Source organism: Aphelocoma coerulescens, chromosome 14, assembly GCF_041296385.1.
Source record: "Aphelocoma coerulescens isolate FSJ_1873_10779 chromosome 14, UR_Acoe_1.0, whole genome shotgun sequence".
Lineage (NCBI taxonomy): Eukaryota > Metazoa > Chordata > Aves > Passeriformes > Corvidae > Aphelocoma > Aphelocoma coerulescens.
In genome coordinates, this window is record NC_091028.1 from 14,305,608 (window position 1) to 14,317,812 (window position 12,205).

A 12,205-nucleotide genomic window follows, 5' to 3' on the forward strand; every position below is an offset into this window, starting at 1 on the left:
GTATTGTCCTGAAAGACTAAGTCAAGTAAGCAAAAGGGTAAGTAAATGTTTTCTACATGCCTGCTGCTATTTCATTAAAAACCCTATTGAACAAAAATGAAAGGTATCCATAGGTACAAAACCAATTTTTTAAATTCTTTTTTGTTTGTTTTAGTTTTAATGATCCAAGGCATTGTTTAAACAGCAAAGCTATTATAGATTTACTTAGCTGATTTCTTTCTGAGTGCACCAGGACCCTGATCTTTCTGACAATGAACGCTACAGAAATCAGCATTAGAGAAGCTGCTGTGAAACCAAAGTGTATTTGTGCAGCAATAAAAAAGAAAGAAGTGGGACAATAATGAGCAACCAAATAGTAACACAGTTAAGGGTGCTGCTTTGCATGAGACAAGTGACTATTCTGAACTCTGAAGTGCCAACGTAATGAATCACAAGAGCCCACTGAAATGAGAGCAAACATATAAATTCTTCTTATTTCAATATGTACAAATAGCAAAGCAATTTGGGGCTGTTAACCTCCACAGCTTGAGGACAATATGTTCATCACTATTGTATAGCAGTTCCCTCTTCAGAAATTCTCTGTTGATTGGTTTCGGTGTTGCACTGAACATAATGTATACCTGAGAGGATGCTCAGTATCAGACAATGCTGAGTAGCTCACAAAAAAGTGGACAATTTTTTAAAAAATAACTAGGAAAGGAAGCAAATTGTTACATTATTGCTGACAATGCAGATTATGAAAGCACACTGAAAATATTTTGATTGTTGCTTTTGCGTGGATTTCATTGCTCCTCCTTTTCTAAAGAGCTTAACATTTATGGGTTTTTCTCCTTCATCTGCACTCCATTTTCATCTCTACATCCCCTCCCTCCACAGCTCCACCTGAAGTGCACCTATTCCCAGCTTCTCTGCTCTGTGATATAACCAAGTCTTCTGTCAAAGACACCCAACTTCCAGCAACTAAATTTGACTAGCAACTCATTTCAAGAGCAGGTGCTGATGGCCAGTGTGAGTTTGGTGAGGCTGGCTGGGCACACGCCGCTCCAGGTGACCACAGTGACCACTGCTCTGTCCTCTCTCCTGGGCAAGCCAAGTCATCCTTACTCAGGCCTGGAAAAATACCTTGGCCAGTGCAAATTTTTCCTACACATCCCTGAGGGATGACAGGCTGCAGTGTCTTCCTGCTGCCACCCCTGTGGAGAAGGTCAGCCATCAAGAGAGGCAAAGCGAGGTACTTCAGTGCTGTCCTTGCAGAAGGTGTGCACCATAAATAACTCATGCATTAGAAAATCTGCTTCTCACCTCTGAGTGCACATGAATTGCAGCCACACTTTCTCCCTCAGGGCTGTGATTCTGGGCCTGGCTTGTGCAGAACTCACCCCTCAGCATTCCCCACAAGAGGCACGCTCCACGAGCCAAGGTGAAAGCTCAGGCCCAGGACAGAGCTATACAAATGGCAAGAACATTCCTCCTAGAAGGGGCTTTCTCAGTTTACTGAAACTTTGGGGGAACAAATATATTGTAATCTGGGTATGGAAGTGTAAACTGTAAAAAATATCTTTCTTTTTAGACCTGTTAATAGTCAATGGAGAGGCAGGAAGCATGGAAAATGTCCAGAATTCTTCAACAGGCAACTGAGTCTTTTAAGAGATACCCCCACACACAAACAGCCACTTGTTCACTTAGAGGAGGAGAAAATACCATAAAGCTTAAGAAGCATTTTGCTCAGGAAATCACATCTTTCCCCATTTTCCAGCTGACACATTGCATTGCAAGTCTGTCACAGCACATTACCTTGGTGATGTGATGTAATGCAACATTGCTGATGCAACCCAATCTGATGTGTCTAATGTGATACATCAGGTACAATATTTGGGAAGATTCTTCTGAAAACAGCATCCACAGAAGAGCATTTTTCCCCATCTTTGCCAATTAAAAGAGCCTTTTCAAAGAGTTGTATCACTTGCAGATAATTGCTTTTTCACAGGTAATTAGCAAATACAATTAGTTGTGGGAAAGGTTTGCTTTTCAGCAACTCACACACACAAAAAAAATGGGAAAACAGATGATCATAGCTGACATATAACTGTGTTCCACAGGAGCAGGACCTGAGTAAGTGTTACTTACAGGGCTAGATTGTGCCACCATTAGGCTGATATTTTTTCTCCCCTATTGACAAGTGAGAATTGAGGTTTTGGAGTTCTGTGTTTATAAATTTTCATCTGGGGCCCCTAACTGGTGTTGTGCTCCCAGGGAAAATAACAGTAAAGTCATCCATCTGTCCAGAGATGCATCAAAATTCACAAAAAAAAAGAGGAAATATCTATCAACCTTATGAACACTTATAAGCAGACTGGGAGATAAGTTTGCTAATATCTGCAGTAGATAAAAACCCCCAAAAGTGAAATCAAACAAAGATACATCTCTCAGCAGACACTGGGGGACACCATAATGAATCCAGAGTGATTTGTTCCAACATAAGCACTGGGCACTGCAGGCTCATTCAGGACCACCTGAAATCCCCTCCACTTCTTTCCGTGGAAAGCTGCTGGATGTTCACATGCAGAAGGGACACAGCCCATGACCCAAACTCCAAACAGTCCCCCAGAGTGAGGATGTTTGTGAGCAGAGGAGGCAGCAGCTGCAGGGAAAGGTGCTGGGTGATGCCACACTGAGAACCTGGCAGCAGAAGAAACCTGTGAGCAAATCCACATCTCTACTGGGTCACTGGACCAAGACAGGGCAAAAAAGAGCTGAAGCTCACACAAGCTTTTAAAACTGATTTAAAGGAGGCCTTCAAAGGAGGAGTCAGCACCAGCTCTAAATGCTTTCTTTCCATTTAGCACCTCACCCTGCCCTGCCACAGCCACACAGCTCTCCAGCTGCCTCGGGAGTGAGACCTGCAGGGAGAGAGCAGCAGGGGACTGGCACAGAGTCACAACACCAGGCCATTTCGCTCTCTGCTTGGGCTGATTTTTCAAGTGTAAAATGTAATTCAGATCTCCATAAAAAGCTATTTGCTCTCTAGTCTCAGGGTTCTTACACCCAGTTTCAACTGTGAAATCCAATTGGGGGGGAAAAAAAAGCAAAAAAAAAGCAGCCTTATGCTCCAAGTCTGAAAATCCTGCAAGGGCCTTCCAGTGTCAGGCTCAGCTGTATCTTAAGTGACATCTGACCAGTTGTGTTTCTCTTCTCTGAAGGTGTGGCAGAGTGCTTTGGCTCCAAAGAGCCACCCTTTGAAAGCCCAGCACACACACCCTGAAATTCCAGATATTTATTGGATATTTCTACCTCCATGGAGCTCTTCTAACAGAAGGATCAAAGATAAGCTTTTGGGATTTTGAAAACAGGACCCAAAATGCACATGGCAAGTGTACAAATTCATCTCTGAAATGTTGAGTCCATGCAGCCCCTCAGGGCTTCTCAGCTCTGGCCACTGATGGCATCACAAGCCCCTGTCTACAGCTGCCAGACCAAAAGGGGCTTTATTCCATAGGAGAAAAAATATTTCTCACCCTTCCTAATCCACCCGTGCTTTCCTTGTTGATTCAGATTAGCTGATAGCAGGAGTCCTGAAAGATTTATTGCATGATTTGGACTTTCTTTTTCACTGTTCAATTTTCTTTCCTAGCACATGTGCAGTTTTCTTCTCTTTTATGGAGGCTTGTATTTAAAGTTATCTTAGATCACTGAAGGATTAGCAAAGAGATTTTTGAAGGTTTGAAATTTGGTCTTCCTTCAGGAGAAAAAGTTGGATCCATATCTAAATTCTCCAAATTGCTTGAATGTGAAAATTTATCAAAATAATTTAGAACACAGATTGCAAATTCTGCCACCATTTTCCAGTGAGCTATTTCAGGAACAGCCTTTCTCATGTCCTAATATTTTCTAAATTAGGAACTGTACATGGAGCAAAGATACAATAATTTCTCACTATTCTTATCCAGAAGTAGGTAAAACATTCAATTTTCACAGGTTTTAGCCCCTTAACTAATATCTTTTATGAGAAAACATGCAATAACAATTTGTATTTCCTCCTCTGTCTTGCTCCATTGCCTTAAGTCCCACAGACATAGGATTAGGTGAAAAAAAAAAATAATCTTTTTTTAAACATAAAAGAAGTTTCAACCTCTTATGACTACGATGTAAAGCTTGAAAATATGATCTCTATATATTCTGAAGCTTCAGAAATGAGAATTATTTCCTACATTTCATCTTTTTTTTTTTTTTCCTACAAGATGTTAGATATTTTTGGAGGCTTGAAATCATTCTGAAGAGCCAGGAGTGATTTATGTGTTGCACCTGTGCATTGCTCCATGCACCCAGCACGCTGCAATGCATCACCTGTCAGCTCTTGTACCAACCATTTTATCAACGCACGGGGCAGGACTTAAAAGAGCTTTTCCCAACCAAATCCTCCCTTTGGATTTTCAGATTTTCCCTCCTGGCATCTGATATTATCAAGTGTGACAGCATGCTGCTCATGAAGAAGAAACCACCCCACTTTAAAATCTTTCAGCTGTCCCTTACATTAATCACTTTTTGCTTTTGTTAAGTTCAGGCCACATGTCTGTGTCAGGGAAATCAGCCTCTCCATGTGAAGAGCACGGTGTGGCTGCATTTATTTCTCTAGAGAACCAAGTTCACCTGATATTCTACTTTATGTTGGGAGAAATGATGGCATGGCCATCTGCCTTCTAATTAAGAAGATTATTGTAGCTCAGAGACCAGGAAACCTCATCTGTATCTATTCACTGTCACATCTGTGGCTGGGGAAGGGGGAGAGAAAATCTCTTTGCTACTCAGGGACTTGGTTTAGCAGAAGTTCACTGACATGGGAGTCAGTTATCTGCTTCGATATCAGGTAACAGCACCACCTTCTGCCAACAAGTTACCATCTCTTCAGCAAATTATTAGGTCCATTTTCTCTCTATGATCTCAGTAGCTTTCTCAAACGTTTCTGACATTGACAGCAAACTTTAGACCAAAATCCTTCCGGCTATTTTAAGACACCTCAAACTGTCCAGAAGAGACATAGATGAAATTATTGAAATTTACTTAAAAAAAATACAATAAAACTAAATGTTCTAAAGCTAAAAATGGTCTGGTTCAGCAAAACACTTAAATACACGCTTAACTGCACAACACCTAAATAAATCCTCAAATGCTTTTTTGCTGAAGCAGGGCTTGAAGTACCATTGCAAGATTACCAGTCCTGCTCCTGAACACTTCCATGGCATTGCCAACAAGATTTAGAAAGCCAGGCAGGACCACAGCACCTGGCTTAGCCTGAAAATAACATTTGGTTCCTATTTTAGCTTTCATCCTGTGTCAAAGGAGAAATGACAGAGGCAACAGGAGAGAAAAATGGAGCTCCCAATACGAGAGGCATGGAAGGGACAGGTCTCTCCTGCCCAGGTGGGAGTTCAGCTTTCTCCCCTGGAGCCCTGGAGGGGTAGGGGAGAAGGTCCCAGGCTGCAGGTGAGACCCTGTGTGCCCAGATTTGTGTTCCTGTGGCACACACCAGGTGCGTTTGCAAAGAGCTGCTGCCAGCAGCCCACAGGTCTGCACAAACCAAGAGGGAGCTTCTGACAAAGGGGTGGCGTGACAGGACAAGAAAGAATGGCTTTAAGCTGAAGGACAGAAGATTTAGATTAGGTATTAGAAGGAAATTCCTTCTGGAAGGGTGATAGGGCCCTGGCTGAGGGAAAGAAAGGGTGGATGGGCACTGGGTAATGCTGAAGAAAGAGTGCAGGGTGCCTTGTCTCAAACCCAGCAGTTTCCTCAAGCCCTCCTGTCCAAAAGCAAAAACAGTGGCAATACATCTCCCTGTCTCTTCATTTTTCTCTGATTTCACTTTCCATGACAGGCAGGGCAAGCACACCTGACCATGCTGGTGATGGAGAATTCAACTTTGGGTAACGAGCGGTGCTGCTGGGAAGCCTTGGACAAGCTCTGCTTTCTGCCAGTGCAGCATAATGCCACAACCACCCAGTGTAAAACGTCTTCTCAACCACTTTCTCTGAAATAATCAACTCTTTCCAGTGCTATCAGTGGAAACACAGGAAAGAATTAGCAGCAGGCAGACTCCTGCACCAGCCAGCCATGCACATGAGTGTACCGAGAGATGGGAAGCACTGCATTAAGCAAAGCAACATCTGCCATGTGCTGCTCTCACAGCCACTCTCCCAAGGGAAAAGTGAGAGTAGAGAGGGTTTGGTTATGGATTTTGATCATCTGGGGTTGTTTATCACATGAGTTAGAAAGTTTTTTTCCATGAATTCTTGCATCATATTTGTTACTGCAGCAGATATCGTTTGGAAACGCAAAGAGGGCCTATCAGCAGGGAGAAGGCTGGCAGTGGGAAATACAGCACATTTCCAGGCAAACTGCTGTAACTACTCCTTAAAGCCAATCCTTGGTTTCTAATAATGCTGAGGGGATTTTTAATTGGATTCTGGTGTTTTCCCTAGCATTCAGCAGCAGCAGTGCCTGAGCACTTAGCGGCACTAAGCTGGGTGACAGCACCGGGTAATGAGAATTACAATGCAAAATGGGGGCATTAGATCCTGGGAAGGGAATTGAACAGCCTCTGACTGAGCCTTCAGAGAAAACTCACTTCCCTTTTGCTCCATGGAAAACTGAGTGGTTTCCATGTTTCCTCCTGAGCCCCATGCCTCTGTGAGCTATGATCTAGGATGCTGAGGGGGTTCCACATCTGGTGTAAAACTCTTGGCACTTCCATGCAGCGGGGATGTGTGGAGTTGAGTTGATGTACGCCAGTGCCCAGAGGAGGTGCTCCTACATCTCCTGCAAGATATTCCCATCTGCTGTTCAGGGGAAATACTCCAAACCATGTGCAGAAAGTCAGAGTGGGGTCTTTTAATAGCAGAAAAACTGCCAGGGAGGCAGCAACCTCCTTAACCGTAACTTTAGATGCACAAAAACTGTTTAATGTGTCTTAAGGCCTCCATCTATGCTCTCTTTGTACTTTACAGTTAGTGATTGCCCTGCCTTCAGCTTAAGTTAAATGTTTAATTTTTAGACTGCTAAGTTTCAGAGGAGTGAATCCCACAATGCATAATATAGTTACTTTGAAGAGTGGTACTGTGCTTTAACCACGGGAAACACCCTAATTCCTGACAAGATGGTCCCTCAGTGTGGGAAGCACACCTAGCTGCCACTGGAGCCAGGGGATCTGGGAGAGATTGTGTCAGCAGACACAGAGATAAAGAATAAAGCACTGATGAGCCAATCAATAAACCAGTAATTAGGGTTGTTTGGCAGGTTGGGGGTGTTTTGGTACTTTACTTGTGGGGCTTTTTTTCCTAGGGATTTGAAAGAAGTTTGCTTATCTAAGTTTTAGAACCGTTTAAATGAATCCCATTCTGTTCAAATCAATGAAAGTCTTGGTGAGACAGCTGTAATTTTATGTGCATGTGTTTTAGTAAATTAGAGGGTTTAGCCTTAAGGATTCACTTTAGTGTAATCTACTAAAAAGATAAGTAGAGCCAGATGTAGTGTCTAATAAACTGCTGGACAGTTGCAACTGGAATGACAGCCTTGAAAGCAACTTTATAGCATAGGCAGCAGATTTTCTGACTCAAAAAAAGTAGTATTTTACATAAATCGTTGTAAATATTTTACATTTACAATTCAAGAAGGAAGGGCACAAGAAGGTTAAAAAAAAAAAAGGCTGAGTAATTGGTAATGGTTTTATCTTGTTCTGTTGGTGTGTATCCATGGAGAAATACAAACTGTATTACAAACCATTTAACTAAATTAAATTCTAGTTAGCATCTGGGATCCCATCAATAAGTCTATATTTCTGAGGAGCCACAGACTGGTGGCAGTAACAGACACATAAAGATTTTAATAGGTAAGTAAATTTGTTTTGCATTTCTCCTGCTACCAGAACACACTTTAACAGAGTAATTAGTGGTTAGATATCTGACTATAATTAAGAAAATTCTCTAATCATTAAAAATTCTCAAGAAAGAACATTCATCCCATCAGTACTGTTTGCATATTCTGAAGCACATTTACTCAGCACCAGAAACAGTTGTCACCTGGTTCCTTGCTCCACATAAATCTTTAATAAGATATTTTCATCACAATCAGAAAGTGATTTTCAGGGTCACCATCAACTTGTGATCATTTCTTATGTCCTTAGACACTCAAATTGAAAAAAAAATAAAAGGAATAAAAATCAATGCAGTTTAGCTATAAATCCCCAAGAGCTGGGTTGTGTCATAGTGGCTTTATCTGCTAGTCCCAACTCCTTATTTATAAATCTCCTGGGTCCTCATGAGGGCTGTGCATAAAGTGACTACAATAAATCCTGAGAGAGAAGCATTTACCCAGCCTAACCAGGCTTTTTACGTCCTTTTTTTTTTTTGTGTTGGGATAACTCCAAGTGTGACTATCTTGTTCCTAGCACCATTCCACAGGTGCACACGCCCTCCCAGGGCTGAGCTCTGCAAGGTGGGCCTAAGGCTTGTATGTGTCTGCTCATCCTTCCTGGCTGAGGTGCAGCTGGATCCGAAGCTGGAGCTTGTCAGCACTCCCGAAACGGAACCCAGCTCCTCCAAAATCAAACCTACTGCCTTATTTGTGCAAACCCATTCACTTCTGGCCCACAGCTTGCCACTTCTGAATGGTTTGGGGACCAAATTCTCATTGAAGTCAGTGGAAGTTGAACATGAACATGAACATGGACTGATGACATTGCAATGGGATTTTGGAAACTACCAAGCAAAATAAATCTGGTAGCGTGTGACATTTCAATTCCAATGGCTGTGCCTCGAGCTTTCTCACTGCTAGTAGGTCTGAATCTTCCCAAATGCTAACTTGCCAAGTTCAACAAGAAATCTGTAAAAATATTAGGCCCATTTCTTTCTGATTATAAATAATCACCAGCAATAAACATTTTTCAGGGTGGAAGAAAGGATTGCAAAGTCACTGCAAAGATACAGAGCAAAGCTGATTCCTCCCCCTCAGAGCATCCAGCACCAGAGAGCAGGTGATGGGGACAGACTGGAGAGAAGAGGAAAATAAAAAACCAAATTACAGCACTGAATCCAGGGGATGTGCAGGCTACAAGAGATTAATTTTGTCAATAAGGCATGGAGCTGTAATTTGGAACACCCTGGAAAGAAGAGATTTCAGTTGGAAAAAAACCACACCTTTCCAGCTCATAGCCAGATGGTGAGAGCTACAGGATTTCACATTTTTGGCTGTCAGAGAACAGAGCTAATGGTAAGGGATTTGTTTCATACCTCCAGTGAAGAACTCAAAGACTAACTCAAACAGCAGAGACTAAACACGGAGCCTGGGCACAACAGCAGCTCTGGACCTAGAGCAACATGCCTTCTTCCCACACAGACTGACATCTGGCAAACACCTGAATGGAAAAAACTACCAGCAGCTCTACATTTGCTGAAATGCTTCTCTCGTCCTCTTTTTTTATTTCTGTATTTTTATTTTTTCCCTGAATCGGCAATAAGATTTCATCCTTATTGCCCTCTCATTGATTTCTTCCTCAGAGGCAAATGACTGAATTTCTGGGAAATAAATAAATAACCAAATAAAATAAACCTGAGAGGCAATCTGCATGTAAATCAGCACTAGTCATTGGCATTTGAGACTTGAAAATGAGCCATCTCAGTCCCAGCTGTCCCCACAAAAGCTGATCTCCTTTGTAAGACAGAGAACACTGCAAGCGAACGGAACCAAGGATGAATATAGATAAGATGATAAACCCTCTTTGCTTGAAGTTTTCCCTAAAAACTCCTTTGTTCCCGAGCACTTAGGAATACTTTTACCTACTTTTGCTGTTGATGGGAGTTTTGTCTTTGGTACTTTCCTTCCAAGGATGCAGTTCCCTGCAATTCTTCCTGAGTTGTTTGCTCACACTGGCAGCACAGAAGGCAGCTGCTTAAACTGGGGAATATTTTCATTATTCCATTCTCTGCACTATACACACCTGTAGTAGAAACTGTTAAATTACACCAGGTTTTCTTACTGTTCTTCCAAATAACTTTTTCACTGTCAATATTCTAGCAACATTCAGACAACATTGCTTTCACTAAAAATCAAGAGATTTGGGTTTACAATGCAAACACGACTGGAGATTGTGCATAGTTCTGAATAGCACGAGGAATATTTTATTTGATCAAGTCAAATTGCTTAGTTCTACCTCTTGCCAGTATTTTTACTGAAAACACAGCTCCAGGTATGGTTCTGTGCTGCTCTGATCTCTCTTCCCTGCTGCTGTCTGTCCAGGGAGGGATATATTTTGCCATCTTCCCTAGGAATTACCCAAAACCAGGACAGGATTTCTATAGCTGCCAAAGCCCTAAAAACTTCAGCCAGTTCCTGTCCCAAAATACAGTGGGAGATGCTGCACTGTATGAGAAAAACACCTTTCCCAACATTGCCTTATCAGACATCAGGGAACATCACAGAGCTGCTACCCCCAAAAGCAGTTCCCTCAAGTGGGCCAGCAATTAAACACAGCTCAGTGTGCAAAATGCAGCTTATCATTCCCTTCTAAGGGGGATATTTCCCTTCTCTTCTCCAGGAGATGTGGCCCTGATTCCACTATGAGTGTTTGTGAAGTATTTACTAGAAGTGCTATCTTGGAAAGAATCTTCCCCTTTTGGTGCCTCCTTTTTGTCAGCAAAACTGAAGCATTTCCATGGCCTTCCATGCAAAGAAAGGTCAGAAATGAAGGCACAAAGGCCTGACTGATGTGGGGCAGGGACAGCTCCCAGAGGAGTCTTTCTAGATCCTGAGTCAATTTTTTTCCTTATGTTTTTGGGGTTGTTTTGGGTTTGTTTTTTTTTTAATTAAGAATGCAAAAAACCATAGAAAGTAAATCCCTACTCTTGAACACTTTCACTTTAATTACAGATAAAATACCTCCAAATTCCCAAAGCTCTAATTATATGCATAAATTCCAGCATAATGCAAGCTTGGTGTTGCTTAACAGAGCAGTGAGGTTATGGAAGAATGAAAATATTGATTTTCTTTGACAGAGACAAGGAGGGCTCAGCTTTTGGGTCCTTGCAGTGGTGTTATCAGCTTAACCAAGTCTAATTAGCTTCACTCATTGTGAAGTTTAAATACAAACACAAGAAAAGTCTGATCAACAACCCAGAGCACAACCAAAGGCTTAGAAACACTTGGCTGTATTAATTTCCCCGACCCTTTTTCCTCTGCATGTTTGCACACCAGCAACCAGAGATCAAAGTCTTTTGACCCCCTAAAGGTAACACACTCTGAAAGGCTGGAAAAATCCACCCTTACAAAAAGCATGGGAAGTATCACGTGCATGGTGCTGAGAAACCTGCTGGAAAACAGTTCCCCAACCCCAGCTTGGATGAGCTTGTGTCCTTCTGCAAGGTGGCTGTTCAGGGCACAAATGAATGTCACACCCTCAGTGTTTCCATCACCATCAGGTGATGGTATCTGGAAATTCATTCTGCCCTTTACTCTGTTGGCCCAGCTGGTGTTTAGGTTCCACTGATGGAATTTACTAGGTTTTGTTAAAAAGACAATTTTCCCACTTCTTTTCCGAATTCCTGCTGGCACCCTATACCCCACAATGCTTTTCCTAGCAAAACCTCTATATGAAAAAGTCAGTTACTGCAGCACATGAAGCATTAATACTTCAACATGCCAAATAAATCATAGAACAGGATAGAGTATCTCAAAAAAAATATGCCATTCTTCCTGTTTTTCCTGCAATTGTAGCTATTCTGTCATATCCAATCAGTTCACCCACTCCAGTGCACACAGAGAGAAACCCAACAAAGAAACTCTTTTCTCAAGAAAAAGAGAAATGAAATTCTGCAGCGGGCAAGGAAGGTCACCACAGTTACAGAGTGGGCAGCGACCTTGCTCTCCCAGCACAGGTGAGCACCACTCTCCTTCCTTGCCCTCATTGCCATGATCCTGTCAAAGGAAAGGCAGGTTTCTTCCCAGAACAGAGGCAGGATGAGCCTGGGGGCCTCCTCCTTCCCCACCCTGCAGTGTAACCCCTGACTAAAACCATCAAGAACCCACCCCCCCTTCACGTTAACCCAGGCTGAGAGCACATGTACCTCGTATCTTGCTCTTTTCTCAAGAGCCACACAATCTGTACGTGATCCCTGCCCTACCTAAAGCAATCTATATGGCTTGTCAACGAATTTTCACATTT

At 42.4% G+C, this 12,205-nt stretch overlaps 1 long non-coding RNA gene across 5 annotated transcripts in view; it reads right to left on the reverse strand.

Annotated features, from left to right (window-relative positions):
• Positions 1–12,205, reverse strand: part of LOC138118452 (uncharacterized) — a 143,927-nt gene that overhangs the window by 24,470 nt on the left and 107,252 nt on the right. The gene's annotated exons all lie outside the window — the stretch shown is intronic.